This window comes from Lycorma delicatula, chromosome 13 (assembly GCF_047948215.1).
Source record: "Lycorma delicatula isolate Av1 chromosome 13, ASM4794821v1, whole genome shotgun sequence".
Classification (NCBI taxonomy): domain Eukaryota; kingdom Metazoa; phylum Arthropoda; class Insecta; order Hemiptera; family Fulgoridae; genus Lycorma; species Lycorma delicatula.
In genome coordinates, this window is record NC_134467.1 from 48,656,519 (window position 1) to 48,672,920 (window position 16,402).

Genomic DNA, 16,402 nt, shown 5'->3' on the forward strand with positions numbered 1-16,402 from the left:
CACTCAAAGAGGCGTTAAGGCGCCGTCCATTTATCTCGGACGAAACGGTGAAAGAAACGGTGCATTCCTGGCTCGCAGCTAGACCGAAAACCTTCTTTTACGAGGGCATCAGGAAGCTTGCGGGACGATGGACCGAGCGCGTTGAAATGCAAGGGGACTATGTTGAAAAACGATGTACATGTAAGTTCGCTATTTGTTTTGCGATAAAATTTATAACTACACTGCGGATAAAACTGACTTACCCTCGTACGTTTCTATCGAATTCATCGACGGATGACGATGGTCCTTGATGTTTTGGTCTCTCTTTCCGCGGAGCTGTAAGAACACTTTCTTCTGCTTCTAAATCTTCCTTCCGTATCTTAGATTTTTTCTGGGCAAAAAAAATTTCACGTTATCATCCCCCGGAAAACAAAAATATGAAATATAAAAATAAAATATAAAATCTAATAAGACGACAACAAAATAAAAACTTACAAATTTAAAAACAAAATTAAAACTCAAACTAAAATACTAAAAACAAAGACAACACAAAATAAAGAAAATTTTAAGAGCTTTATTAAAAAGTATGTAAAATATTAATACTTCGGAGAAATAAAAATCCAAAACTTCTTTATTATTGCCCAGGATTTGAAGAAAATTCACGGGCAATTTAAATTTACGACGCAAGGCCGCATAACGTGTGCATTCTACAAGAATACGATAGATATGTTCCGCTCGTAAACTCCAGTGTAAGTCGTCGCTTTCAGATTTCTTTTCTGAACGGGAAGCTCAATTTTACCCTCGCTATACACCTCATCGCATTTATTTATAACTCTACGAATTATTTCTCGGGCTTCACTGTGTACTGTTTGTCCTCGTTTCAGTTTGGAATTCATTTTTTTAAAAAGCAGTATTTTAAAGAACTGCAGTTACGAAAAAATGTATTCTTCTAGCTACTGAATATTTATAATACGTAAAAATATAATATATTAATATATTTACAAACTAATAAAAATATACAACAAAACAACGCTACGCAGAACTAAATGAATAACAAAAATTACGGAGTAAACCCTTGTCAAAAGCCGGAACGCTTCCTAGCGAACGAACTAAAAAATAGTAATACGGAAGCAGAAAAAACAGACCGCTTGCAAATGCAAACACGATGTTTTTATTCGACAAATAACAGTACCGTTGCTATAGAAACCACACCAAGGACGGTGAATGACCCTCCGCCACGCTTCACCCGAAACTCGCCTTCCCCTTAGCAACCTACATTATCGACGCCTGGAGGCTGGAGTGCGCTGAACCGCATCGATAATAATTTCATCAATAACAGCGTCGTGTTCGTAGTTGTTATAAATACTAAGTAGTGAACTTGTTTCCCGAAAAGTTGTGCTTTTGGGATCTGGAATCCTCAGATGCGGAAAGCTATTTCATTTTCTACTGCAGTAGATGTAATACCGTTATACACAACCAAAATAAATATCGTTATCGGCGTATTCCTTTTCTAAATAAGTGCGGCATTATTTCAACGGTAAACCGATAACGTTCAAACTAAAATTCATAGAAAACTTCGGTAACGACAGCACAGTTCAAATTACCCGAAAATGTACCTGTACCCGAAAATGTATGTGAAAATGTACCTTACAGAATGATTTACACACTAATACAGGTTGTTGATCGGCTGTTGTTATTTTATTGCCACCTTTGAACAAAAAATCTTTTGTATTTCTGTTATTAATAAAATACTTATTATCTAAGTAATTTTAATTTATTTTTACTTTACAATTGTTATTGTAATTTCCATTTTCTTAATTTTTTTAACGGCAATTTTTTATAATGTTTTTTTTTTTAATTACATAAATTATTTTCTGACGATAAAAGTAATGTACTGTTTCTAATTATAATTACTTTTTTTTAACTTTTCTTTGTTTTTACTTTCTTGTACGAAGTAAAGTAAATACTGTGATCGCGGAAAATTTCAGTTTTCAGATTTCAACGGAAATATCCATTTTTACTATTTCGGCGTGACGTACGTACGTATCTAATGACGTGACATACAAAAGATTAGTCGTAGTATGTTGAAATTTTGGAATTAAAATTGTTGTAACCTCTAGTTGTGCACCTCCTCTTTTGATTACAATCGACCGGATAAAAATTTCCAAAAAAGCCCAATACCCAAAAACACTGGATTTTGGAATTTTTCATAACCGTAGTAATAAGACTTCATCGAGAACTTTTCAACGATATATCGTAAGCGATACTTATTTTCATCGGTTCCAGAGTTACAGCCAAATCAAATTTAAATTAATGAAATATTTGGATTGTACAAACGGGAGGGCACATCGGTTCGAATCTTTTTTTTTAAATTTAAATATATCGATTTATTAATAATTATTAACCTCCGATTGAAAAAAAATTACAATAAATAATAATTAAATAATAACAATAAGGCCTCAGATTAACAGTAGAAGGAACACTAAAGAAAACAAACCGACATACTTGGCATTTATAGACATAGAAAAGGCATTCGATAACGTAGATTGGAATAAAATGTTCAGCATTTAAAAAAAAATTAGGGTTCAAATACAGAGATAAAAGAACGATAGCTAACATTTACAGCAACAGTAATAATTGAAGAACATAAGAAAGAAGCTGAAATAAGAAAGGGACTCCGACAAGGATGTTCCCTATCCCCGTTACTTTTTAATCTTTACGTAGAACTAGCTGTTAATGATGTTAAAGAACGATTTAGATCCGTAGTAACAGTACAAGGTGAAAAGATGAAGATTTGCCGATTATATAGTAATTCTAGCCGAGAGTAAAAAGGATTTAGAAGAAACAATGAACGGCATAGATGAAGTCCTACGCTCTTGCGTAGGACTTCATCATTATTTTCACGCGGTAGTTCTTACTACCGCGTGAAAATAAACAAGAACAAAACAAAAGTAATGAAATGTAATAGAAATAACGAAGATGGACCGCTAAATGTGAAAATAGGAGGAGAAAAGACTACGGAGGTAGAAGAATTTTGTTATTTGGGAAGTAGAATTACTAAAGATGGACGAAGCAGGAGCGATATAAAACGCCGAATAGCACAAGCGAAACGAGTCTTCAGTAAGCAATATAATTTGTTTACATCAAAAATTAATTTAAACGTCAGGAAAAGATTTTTGAAATTATATCTTTGGAGCGTCGCTTTATACGGAAGTGAAACTTGGACGATCGGAGTATCTGAGAAGAAAAGATTAGAAGCTTTTGAAATATAGGAGAATGTTAAAAATTAGACGAGTATATAAAGTGACAAACGAAGAGGTGTTGCTGCAAATCGACGAAGAAAGAAGCGTTTGGAAAAACATAGTTAACAGAAGAGACAGACTTATAGGCCACATATTAAGGAATCCTGGAATAGTTGCTTTGCTATTGGAGGGGCAGGTAGAAGGGAAACATTGTGCAGGCAGGCCACGTTTGGAATATGTAAAACAAATTGTTAGGGATGTAGGATGTAGGGGGTATACCGAAATGAAACGACTATCCCTAGAGAGGGAATTTTGGAGAGCTCCATAAAACCAGTCAAATGACTGAAGAAAAAAAAAATTTTTATCTATGAGTTATTAGTTAAATAAAAATGTATGTATTTTTAAAAATGTGTATATGTAATTCAACAGGCGTTGGTGTCCACATCAGATTTTTTCAACTTATCGTACAACATTTTGTTCAACATTAAATTTGCCATAAGTTTTATTTGAAAGTTTCATGTATTTAAAACCCATTTAACAAAGTTACTGTACGTCAACTTAAAAAGCAGGGTTCTTTACCCCAATTTATTGGTTTTCTGCACAGATTTCTCAAAACTACAGATACGATTCTGGAACCTTTTTTATTCGATTTTTCAATTAAAAAAAAAAATGAGAAACCACAAATTCTGTCCCTCAATTAAAGTCCTAAAAATTTCAGTACGATCTCGTTTGACCTGGGTACCTGAAATCCGAACGAAATATTTCGTTAGCTTTAACTTGTCGAAAAAACATTTTAGGATACTTGTTTATATGCATTTATTTATTTATATACAGTAACAACAGATTTACACCGATTTAAAGTTGTAGATCAACGATAAATAAATTTTATAACGTGCGAAAAATGCCATGCCTGACGGGCATTCGAACCCGGGGCCTTCGGATGAAAGGCCGGGATTGCTACGGTTTATACTGTGCGCAAGGAAAAGTTTAACTACGTACATCGTTCGCAAATTCTCTGTTTTTCTCTCTCCCTTATTTATTTTTTTTTAACTGATTTTTTTCTTTTTATCTATATATATAAAAATGAATGTTTGTCTGTCTGTATGTCGCTTATGCCTTCCTAAACCGTTCATCCGATAGCGATGAAACTTTGGGGAACGGTTGACGCATACCAGGGAAGGTTTCTGAATCAGTTTGGACCCGCTAGGTGGCGCTGGCGTCGAGATATTTCATAAATTGTATTTACGGTCCGATTTGCCTCGTATTCAGAATAAGTGTTACTTACACGGAAAGAATTATCTCTGCAAAAAATGAACCCGCTAGATGGCGCTGGGGTTGAGATATTTAGAAAAGTTTTATTTATGGACCGATTTGATTCGTATTCAGAATATGAATATTAGTTACGCGAAAATAAATATTTTTGCAAAAACTATACCCGCTAGATGGGGCCGGTGTCGAGATATTTACGAAACAAACAAACAAATATAGAAACAGACTTTTTTATTCCATATATATATATATAAGGCATGTTCGTATGTGTGTCCGGTAGAGACCAAAAAACTAATGGACCGACTTACGCGCGGGCAAAAGAAAAAAATGGAAAACGGGGAAAAGGGAAAAAGGTGGAAAGAAAATGGGGAAAACGGGAGAGGGTAAAAAGGAAACTGGGAGAGAACTGAGGGAGAAGGGTGAAAGAGAGAAGTTGGAAAAGGAAAAGGGAAAGGAGAATAAGTGTAAGGTAAAATTTGTGATGTTCAGTTTTTAATTTTTTTATCAAATTTTCAATTCTGTTCATTTAAAAACTCTCTCTCTCTCTCTCTCTCTCTCTCTCTCTATATATATATATATATATATATATATATATATATATATATATATATATAGCAATAGCGAAGCATTGCCGGGTCTGCTAGTATCTTTTAAACGTACGACATCGTTTTATTTATTTATTATTTTTTTATATTATCAATAATTAATTATTTTTAATTTAATAATAATAATTATTATTTTTTTATTTATTTTTGATATTATCAATAAATATAATTAAAATGAAAAATAAATTATTATTGTAAAATAAGATAAAAATTAATAATTAAATATTTACCTTCGTCTCTCTTTTTAATCTTTTTTATAATTTATTAAATCGTAGGTGGACATTTAAACTTTAAATACCTCTTAGTTCGGTTTTTAATTCTGTCTCTTTAATTTTTAAATACCATCAGCGATGAAATATTACGTATTTTAATCCATTTAAATTTTAAATACCTCTAGTTTGTTCGATTTTTAATACTGCTTTTTTCTTTTCTTTTTTTTTTTAATGCCGTATTACTAATGAAAAATTATGAATTTTAACCCATTTAAATTTGAAAAACTTCTTTATTTAAATTTTATTTAATAAATGTGCATATATGAATACGAAATAAAATAAAATAATTATATAAAATTTTAATGTTTTACTTAAGTAACATTTGTTTGTGATTTTCTTACTTTTTTTTACTTTTTAATACATTTGAGGAATTTTATTACAATAAAATTAAAAAAATCCTTTTCGGCACGCCGGAAGGCGGAGGTAGATTTCACCGGTGCTAAGTAGGGGATAAAAAAGATTTCCGCCTTAAAGTTAACAAAAACTTCAAATTTACTAAATACGATAACGGTTGCGTGTGAAAAAGTTTCACATGTTACGACAAGCCCCATGTTCTTACAATTACAGCAATATTTTGGTCATTCCTTGCCGTAACGGTTAGTCGTACAAAAAATTGTTTCAAAAAAAAGTTTTAGGTAATTTTTAGAGGACTAACGACCACCTTAAACCGACAGGCGATAAAGCGCCTATTAAGGTAGGTACGTTTTTTGTCTTCGAAATCCCATTTTTTTCATCCCCTGGACCAACGGTCGGTTATAGCAAACTTTACTTAGATAAGTTTTATGCCTTTATCCAAAAGATAGTAAGAACTAAACGAATTCGATATTTTACTTAATAAGAAAGTTATAGCGATTTTTTTTAAAGCCACCCGTTCCCACCCCACGGTCTGATTTTGGCCGTTAACGACCTCGACCGAGATTTTTGTCGAGTTATTTTTAGGGAACAATTTGAAAGTGATCGGCAAAATTACGGCAGTTATCGTGTCCACAAGCACTACCGACTAAACCTCCACCCGAGGCTATCCAACCCCGTGACACAGTTTAAAGAAGCATTACTTCAGGAACGGGAAGATCGCACGCACACACACACACACACACACACACACACACAGAGAGAGAGAGAGAGAGAGAGAGAGAGAGAGAGTGAGTGGGAGAGACACAGTGTGTAGGCAACAAAGAGACTGGAGAGGGAGAGAGTGGGAGAGACAGAGACTCATCATACTCCATAATTGCTATGATGCAACACATCATAATATACACCTAAGTTGATATAACTAGATACATCCTTACGACAAGAAGCAGCGTTGACCTACGTCATACAGCATCAATACAAACCATCATCAATCAATCATATCAAAATATCCGCAGCATTACAAATATCAAAAATAATGCTTTTGTTCACATTAAAGTTAAAAAATAGTTATAGTTATAAAAAATAGTTATAGATTATAGTTTAAAAATGTTTTACAGCAAAGTACTTATAGATTCTGGATTAATTTAGCGCTAAATATTTTGGTATACTATTCTTCAAAAGTCGTACAGAAACTCGTAACTCATCCTGGTGTTTAAGTTTATTAATATCCGCTCCTTTATAGATAAGATAATTAATTAAGCCTTCATCGTCAGCATTTAAAACCTTTCTTTTCATTTTTTCTGTTTAGCCTCCGGGAATTACCGTTCAGATATTACTTCAGAGGATGAGTGTAAATGAAGTGTAGTCTTGTACATTCTCAGTTCGACCGTTCCGGAGATGTGCGGTTAATTGAAACCCGGCCGCCAAAGAACACCGGTATCCACGATCTATTATTCAAATCCGTGTAAAAATAACCGACTTTACAAGGACTTGAACGCTGGAACTCTCGATTTCCAAATCGGCTGATTTGGGAAGACGCGTTCATCACTAGACCAACCCGCTGATTTGACAACAGGCTGATTTAACACGTAAATTTTTTCTTCTGGCTGGTGGGTCAGGTACTCACTCACTCTCTCTCCACACACACATTTTGTGTGTGTGTGTGTGTGTATCACCCACCAAAATGTAAAACTCATGTTATCTGCTTTGAAATGAAGTTTGATTATAAAATTTTCCTTTCAACCGCGGTATGCGATATCGAAAATTAAACGCGCGTGCTATCAGTCACACTGTGAAAAATGCGCAGGCGCTAATGAAGAGCTCAGATTAATGCAAAAGAGCCGGAATAATTTTTGTTCTGAAGATATCTTCAAACAACGGGTTTCTGTTGACCTTTGTGAACTAACTACTCGGATTATCCCGTTTCAAGAGTACTTAGATAAACTTACTTCAAGCACGTTTACAGCAGGCCGACCACCGTGGCGCGAGCGGTAGCGTCTAGGCCTTTCATCCGGAGGTCTCGGCTTCGCATTCCGGTCAGGCATGGCATTTTCCGGGCGATCGAGTACCGAGACGCTGCAAGATCGAGTTTAAATATCATTCGTTTATTGAATTCTACCGCTCACCTGTGATATCACAACGTAGTAGTTTGGAGCATTTTTTTGGGGTGGGATTTTGCAAAAATTGTTATTTTTTAATCGTTAACAAATGCGCCTTAGAAAAACATGACCTTAATTAGGCGAAATCCCGAGATACTGAGGGTGACCTAGCTGTACAGCCTCAGCCCTTCGGCCTTTTACGTTTAAAATCTAATAGCATCAATATCCAAAATATGGAAGTAATGTGACCGAGTTTGGTCTAAATCGGCCCGATATTTCGTAAGTTTATTTAGAGGCCGACACTGAACACACACGCGTACATACCAACATTAACATCCGGAAAATTTCCATCCGGTTTTTTTTTTGGGTTCTTTAGGTGTCAAAACGGCGAGATCCAGTGAAAACCGCATACGCCTAAACAGCACCGATTACGATACTTTTTCTTCTAGAGCTATAAAGCTGTCTAGAATAGTTTATTCCTAGAAGGAGCCGACTTTGAAGCTGCCATTTTGGATTTAAAGTAGGACCCACGCCTAAGAAGGTGTCCACCGTGTAAAAGGGTATCGATATTTATAACTGGGGGAAAATAACTTTTTTCAACTTCTTTTTTAAATTTTGAAGCGGAGGGTATTATCTTATTTCAGCGACTTTATTGCCTAATAAAATATATTTTGATAATTAAAAATCTGAAACCGTAAAAAAAAATCCATTTCCCATTTTGGAGCTCCTACAATAAAAAAAAAACTCAAGGGAGTGAGCGGGTTAAAATTAATTTTTAAGAAAATAATTTCCAAACGACGACAATAAATTACAAAAACAATAACTTTTTAAAATTGTTTAAAAAATACAACGATAAAGCTAAAATATTTATCATTTTATTTAAATAAAATAAATTTCGTTTATTTAATTCGAAGATTCTAACTAAAGCGCGAGCACATACCGTATTTAATTCGCGCGGGTATGGGGGTAGTAGCGGCGACGGTCGGCACTAACTAAACTAATGTAATTTTACAAATTAAACAGAACAAATTTCGTAAGTGCGGTCGGCAGAAAGGTGTAGCCGCAAGGCTTAACGCGCCAGGTATCGAGTCAACCGGGCGATCGAGTTCCAGATGTCGCCGGACGAATTAATTTTTTACGATTTAAATATTATTCATTTGCCGGCCTCCGTGTCGCGAGTGGTAGCGTCTCGGTCTTTCGTTCGGAGGTCCCGGGTTCGAATCCCGATCAGCCGTGGCATTTTCACACGCTACAAAAATTGGTATTCATGTCATCCCCTGAAGTAATTCTTAACGGTGGTCTCGGAGTTAAAAAAAAATGAATTTATTTAACCCGATTTTTACGTTTCTTGGCCACGAGGTCAAGAAAAATTTAAATTACTAGTGACCGGGGGTAATACTTGGTATAACTTAATAAAAAACGGGGTTGTTTTATTTGTTTTTTCTTACTCGTTATAATTCCAAAACAATAATAGGTATATAGTGTTAATTTTTTCTTAATTTTATCGATTATTGTGTTCTTGACCCAGGGTCAATAGCCGTTTCTTTGCGTAACATATTCTTGAGCTTAGCGCCAAGACCCGATTTTATGTTATGAAGTTATATATTTATAGCTGCTCTTTATCTCAAGAGTCAATAACGAAAACACGCAGACATAATCGTTCGTGCACGTTACAAGACTTCACGGCTCTTACGTCTTGCGTCGTATAGGGTTATTGAATACAGACATGTTGATTCTTGTCAGATCGTTCGATCAATAATTTTGGTCTTGCAATGCTACTCCTCGGTTTGCAAATAACCATCGATGTAGTTAGTTAGCGTCGGTTTTGTTCTTTAGATAAAATAAGATTAAACCAACCGGGTCGGTCTAGCGGTGAACGCGTCTTCCCAAATCGGCCGATTTGGAAGTCGAGAGTTCAAGTCCTAGTAAAGCCAGTTATTTTTATACAGGGAAAAATAGATTTTTTGATTCACTTATTACGAATGTTAAATTAGTTTTTCAAAATTCAAAATGGCGGGCAAAAATCAACAAAACTTTGTTATTTATTTCATTAATAATTATTAATCTATTACGACGTTGAAAAGTTCTCGTTTCTCAGCATTAAATTCTAATTAAAAACAGCGAAAACATTTTCGGCCTAATAGAATTACGAACATATTAATCAACATATAATTACGAACATATTTTATTTAACATATTAATCGATCGAAATTAAAGCAGCCGTTTCATCAATTCTTTAAATTTATTTTTGTCAGAAAAGCAATTATTTAAACCATTTAATTAAAAAAATATACAAAATTCGTATATAACCGTGTAATTGAATACTTAGACGACATATTTTGAGAACAAAATTTTTTATTAAAATTTTTCATCAAATTAAAAGATTAAATATGATTTTTGAGAGACCAATTACGTTTGACAAAAGATTTTTGAAAAAAAAAAAATAGTTTCGATTACAATGTTGAAGTATGTGGAAAGAACTATCGTCAAAATTTAATTTTTTATTGTCGTTTCCCCCCGCTTGAATGAAGTAGATAATATGTAGATAATACATTTATAATTAATCAAATATTTATTTTTTATTCAAAAATAATTGTAAATAATTTGTTCGTAAATAAATATAACTAAAAATTATGAATAATTAATAATAATTTAAATGTTAAAATTATAAACAAAAAGCCGTCGATTTAATTCACGTTCAAGTCGTCGTTTCTTTATCAGAAGTTGAATTTGAAATACGTGCGTGGCTCGACTGCGAGAACTCGAGCAAGCGATCGGCTTATTTCGGACGAGTTCGTGGCTCCACACCGTCCTGTCACGAGACACAAGTGTACGCAGAACGTGTTAATTCTATCGCTCACCTTTGACGTTACAACAGCTGTACGTCGGTGTTACACTAGCGCTCCTTGTGGTGACAAGGCTTACTACCGACCCGGTATGCCCGCTCTGCACTAATTTATAGCATTTTTTGGGGTAGGGGTACGATTTTGCAAAAAAAACCTTTTTTTCAGATATTGTTATTTTTTAATCGTTAACAAATGCGCCTAAGAAAAATACGACAATTAGGCGAAATCTCGAGATACTGAGGGTGACCTTGCTCTACAGTCTCACTCCCTTGATCTTTTATTTTGAAAATTTAACGAAATCAATGACCCATACGTAAAAGTACTCTGACCAAGATCGGACAAAATCGATGGAGATATTAGGTGATGTAGAGGATGACACCCGAACACACACACGTATGTGCGAACATCCGAAAAATTTCCATCGGGTTTTTTGGGTTCCTTGGATGTGAAAACGTGAAGATCTGGTGAAAACTTTATATACCCAAATCGGACCGATCGCAATACTTTCCCTTCTACAGCTATAGCGCTATCTAGACGGGTAAGTAAAGGTTTTCGCTTAAGCGCCCCAAGAAGAGTATGTAATTTTATTTTGCCAGAACACCCCCACCTCTTTTTCCAATTTTTGCAAACATTTTTCTCCTTAAAGGTAGTACCTGTCTACAAAGTTTGAAGAAAATCAATCGGTCGACAGGGTCCAGAGTTATAAGAATACTGGCACAATCATCTGTCTGAAATTGGGCCTGGGAGAGTTAGAATAAAATTTTTGTCACAATATTTACAATTTATTTTAAACGATTATTTTTTTTATAAAAAAACAAATTTTTAATGTCTCCGTAAGGCACAAAACTTTAAAAAAAAATTTGTTTTTAGATTTATTTTGATCAATCTATTATATATTTTGTTGTTAAAGTTGTAGCTGCTCTAGCTGTACTGTTAACTCCGAGAAAGTAAAAAACTTGAAAATAGTGTTTGGTCATGTCAAAGTTTGAAAGCAAAAATAAATGTTGTTCATTCTCAATTTTGTTGAGAATTTTTGTATTTTTACGCATAAATTGTGTTCACATGCTACATATTTTTTAAATTACTATTTTTCCAGAAAGGTAAAGTCGATATATGGGTGGAATATATTGAAGAGTTATATGGAGGAAATGAATTAGAAAATGGTGTTATAGAGGAAGAAGAGGAAGTTGAGGAGGATGAAATGGGAGAAACAATACTGAGATCTGAATTTAAGAGAGCATTAAAAGATTTAAATGGCAGAAAGGCTCCTGGAATAGACGGAATACCTGTAGAATTACTGTGCAGTGTAGGTGAGGAAGCGATTGATAGATTATACAAACTGGTGTGTAATATTTATGAAAAAGGGGAATTTCCGTCAGACTTCAAAAAAAGTGTTATAGTAATGATACCAAAGAAAGCAGGGGCAGATAAATGTGAAGAATACAGAACAATTAGTTTAACTAGTCATGCATCAAAAATCTTAACTAGAATTCTATACAGAAGAATTCAGAGGAGAGTGAAGGAAGTGTTAGGAGAAGACCGATTTGGTTTCAGGAAAAGTATAGGGACAAGGGAAGCAATTTTAGGCCTCAGATTAATAGTAGAAGGAAGATTAAAGAAAAACAAACCGACATACTTGGCGTTTATAGACCTAGAAAAGACATTCGATAACGTAGACTGGAATAAAATGTTCAGCATTTTAAAAAAATTAGGGTTCAAATACAGAGATAGAAGAACAATTGCTAACATGTACAGGAACCAAACAGCAACAGTAACAATCGAAGAACATAAGAAAGAAGCCGTAATAAGAAAGGGAGCCCGACAAGGATGTTCCCTATCTCCGTTACTTTTTAATCATTACATGGAACTAGCAGTTAATGATGTTAAAGAACAATTTAGATTCGGAGTAACAGTACAAGGTGAAAAGATAAAGATGCTACGATTTGCTGATGATATAGTAATTCTAGCCGAGAGTAAAAAGGATTTAGAAGAAACAATGAACGGCATAGATGAAGTCCTACACAAGAACTATCGCGTGAAAATAAACAAGAACAAAACAAAAGTAATGAAATGTAGTAGAAATAACAAAGATGGACCGCTGAATGTGAAAATAGGAGGAGAAAAGATTACGGAGGTAGAAGAATTTTGTTATTTGGGAAGTAGAATTACTAAAGATGGATGAAGCAGGAGCGATATAAAATGCCGAATAGCACAAGCTAAACGAGCCTTCAGTAAGAAATATAATTTGTTTACATCAAAAATTAATTTAAATGTCAGGAAAAGATTTTTGAAAGTGTATGTTTGAAGTGTCGCTTTATATGGAAGTGAAACTTGGACGATAGGAGTATCTGAGAAGAAAAGATTAGAAGCTTTTGAAATGCGGTGCTATAGGAGAATGTTAAAAATCAGATGGGTGGATAAAGTGACAAATGAAGAGGTATTGCGGCAAATAGATGAAGAAAGAAGCATTTGGAAAAATATAGTTAAAAGAAGAGACAGACTTATAGGCCACATACTAAGGCATCCTGTAATAGTCGCTTTAATATTGGAAGGACAGGTAGAAGGGAAAAATTGTGTAGGCAGGCCACGTTTGGAATATGTAAAACAAATTGTTAGGGATGTAGGATGTAGAGGGTATACTGAAATGAAACGACTAGCACTAGATAGGGAATCTTGGAGAGCTGCATCAAACCAGTCAAATGACTGAAGACAAAAAAATAATTTTTCCAGAAACATTATGTCTGATAATCTAGAAAATTGTTCAAAGTTCTACGTCATAAAAAAATCTGATGTGGCCACCGCATGACTTCCTTGTACACCTATTAAATTACACATACACATATTTGCTACTAAAAATTCCCTTAGCAATTTATATTAGTTTATATATTAATTTTGTTTCAAGTCGCTCAAGTAGATATATGGTGTAAGTGCGGACATCGGTTCGAATCAGATTTCTTAACCGTAAATTTTTTTACCTTTTTTTTGTGTTATAATTGAATTATTATTTATTGTTAAATTTTGTGTTTACAATCGAAGGTTATTAATAAATCAATATATTAAAATTAAAAAAAAAAAGAAATGAAGTCTTGATTCGAACCGATGTGCCTTACCCTTATAAGATCCAAATATTTCATTAAAAATTTTATTTTGCTATAATTCTGGAACCAATGGGGTAGCGGTGGAAGAAACGACAGACAAACCAAATCATTAAACAGCACATTACTGTTCCACGCCGTAATATAATTAATACGTAAAATGAAAAAATCGGTGGGGGGGTGTAGATTTATGTAATCGGCTCGTGGAATATTACCGGTATTTTATAAAAACTAAAAACGGACTTTAAAAGATGCGATACACCTTTTTGATCTAGCTATTGTTTATAGTCGGACGGGGTACCGCCTTGAATGTAAAAAAAATTCTCTTCTTAAAAAAGATTCTAGATCTCTTGTTTTTTTGTTTGGCAATATCTGAATACTTGATTCACGGGTTCAGGAAACGACAATTTCAAGAAACTTTAGACGACGATGATGTAAGTAACATTTCTAGAATCGGGAGTAGCAGTAACGTTTACATACCTTCGCCGATCCCATTTGCCGACAAACGTTGCGATCTAGTCGCTTCAAAAAGTTTCACGTAATAACAAGTTACCTTACGCGTGAAAAATTAATATTTAACTCGTGTTATTTTTAATTTTAAAAACTTATGTAGTTTACTTTTTTACTGAAAAATGTGTGAATGCTTTTTAAAGTTATTCATTTTATCAACGTTTTATTATTTTTAATTATTAAAACTGGTTATAGGTTTATAAATTTCTTAATTTTGACATGCACGTAAGCCTACTTAGATAACCGAGGAGTTTTCAGTAACGCAACAAACAGAAATTTTATGCTATGTACTTTACTATTATTTTGTTTTTTATTGTGTAATATGTCCTTCCTTTTTCCTGTTTAGCCTCCGGCAATTACAGTCAGGTATTACTTCAGAGGAAGAATGAGGATACGTATGAGTGTAAATGAAGTGTAGTCTTGTACAGTTTCAGTTCGACCGTTCCTGAGATGTGTGATTATTAACTGAAACCCAACTACCAAAGAACACCGGTATCCACGATATAGTATTCAAATACGTATAAAAGTAACTGCCTTTACTAGGAGTGGACGCTAGAATTCTGGTCTTCCGAATCAGCTGATTTGGGAAGACGCATTCACCACCAGAACAACCCCGTGGGTTTGTGTAACATGCCGAATTTAATACTACTTTGTGTAACAGATTGTCCAATTACAATTTAAAACATACAAATATTTATTGTTACTTGTGTTTACAAACAAACAATACTCAAAACCGCCTCGATAAGTACAATAGGTTATAAAATAGGTTTAAAAAAATAACCAAATATCACAATTGTACCGGGTGTGAATTTACTCCCAGATGTCACAATTAATTGTGATAGGACTTAAATATCGAGGCACTACGGTTTTCGGTTTTTTTTTTTAAACCGACCGTGTATACAGTGTTACTGCATCCTATTTATGCAAATTATAAAAGGAAAACAAAAACTCTATTCGATCATCAGAAGCCAAAGGGTTAAAAATAAGCAGATACTCTTCGATTCTTTAATGGATAGAATTATTGGGCAAGATCACACAACAAAATTAAATTATTTGAACATATACATCATTAATTAATAATCGATTAAAAAATGTTTTTTACCAAAATATAAAATGATTATAAGCTACTACTTACTATGTATGCTACACAGTAGTTTGTATATACCGATTGTGTTATCGCCTCATGTTACAACAATTATTTATTGTTTCAGAAATATAAAACTAACTGAACCGATACACACATTTTGTGAAAAAAAATATCAGCGTCCACAAATTTTACAATAAATTTACACATGCAAAAATAACACAAACATTTACTGCATACGCACGAGACTAACAGGAAAAGTTGTAATCTCAAAACACTTAAGTTAAACATTTCGACTGAAAAATCGAAATACATCGAGAGATCTTTTTGTTGTTCAAATGATCGAACGAATTATTTTTTACGATCGACAAAAAAATGTTAGGTTATGATTAATTTGTTTTCATCGGTTTTTTAATGATAAATACACATTTGAACTTTTTATATTAATTTTCTTATCGTTCTCACCGACATTAATATTATTAGTGTTATTATCTTGAACAGCGGGTTTACTTATATTATTGCTATAAGAATCGGGAAAAGTTTTATTTAGGAACAAACGTTTGGAATGACTACGAGTTATTTAGCAGCTAGTGAAATATTTTTCTATTACTATAAAAATGATACTTGACAGGATCTAATTCATATATCTAGGCCGATTTAAATATTAATTAATACTTAGAACTTTTGTAACGTCAAATTCAGTTGAATTGTATGTTAAAATTTTTTTTAAATGTTCTTTGTGACCAGTCTCGGTTCTTTTTTGTTTCTCCCCGCCAAAAGTTTGCAAGTTTTTCGCCTCGAAATAGCAGGAAAAACTTAAAGAATACAGTTAGAAATACTGATATTAAGAATAATCAGGTTGGAGAAATAACCCGAACAGACACTAACGTGCTGTTTCATACCGGTCATTTTAAACATGTTCATATAAAAATATAAGCATAATTTCTTATATTACAAATATAATCTAATCAAACTTAACCTACGCTCGCTAACCTCGACTAATTATTAGTAATGATTTGATTATTTAAATAATAAATAACTGCAATAATT

General features: G+C 33.6%; 1 protein-coding gene across 3 annotated transcripts in view; it reads right to left on the minus strand.

Moving 5' to 3' along the window:
- Window positions 1–15,609, minus strand: part of LOC142333644 (uncharacterized) — a 62,878-nt gene extending 47,269 nt beyond the window's left edge. For all 3 annotated transcript variants that reach the window (XM_075381019.1, XM_075381017.1, XM_075381016.1), the window contains exons 1-2: window positions 15,404–15,609; window positions 243–370 (exon numbers count right to left, since the gene is read on the minus strand). The gene's annotated coding sequence lies outside the window, so the exon portion shown is untranslated. The remainder of the gene's footprint in view (window positions 1–242; window positions 371–15,403) is intronic.
- Window positions 15,610–16,402: the final 793 nt, after the last annotated feature.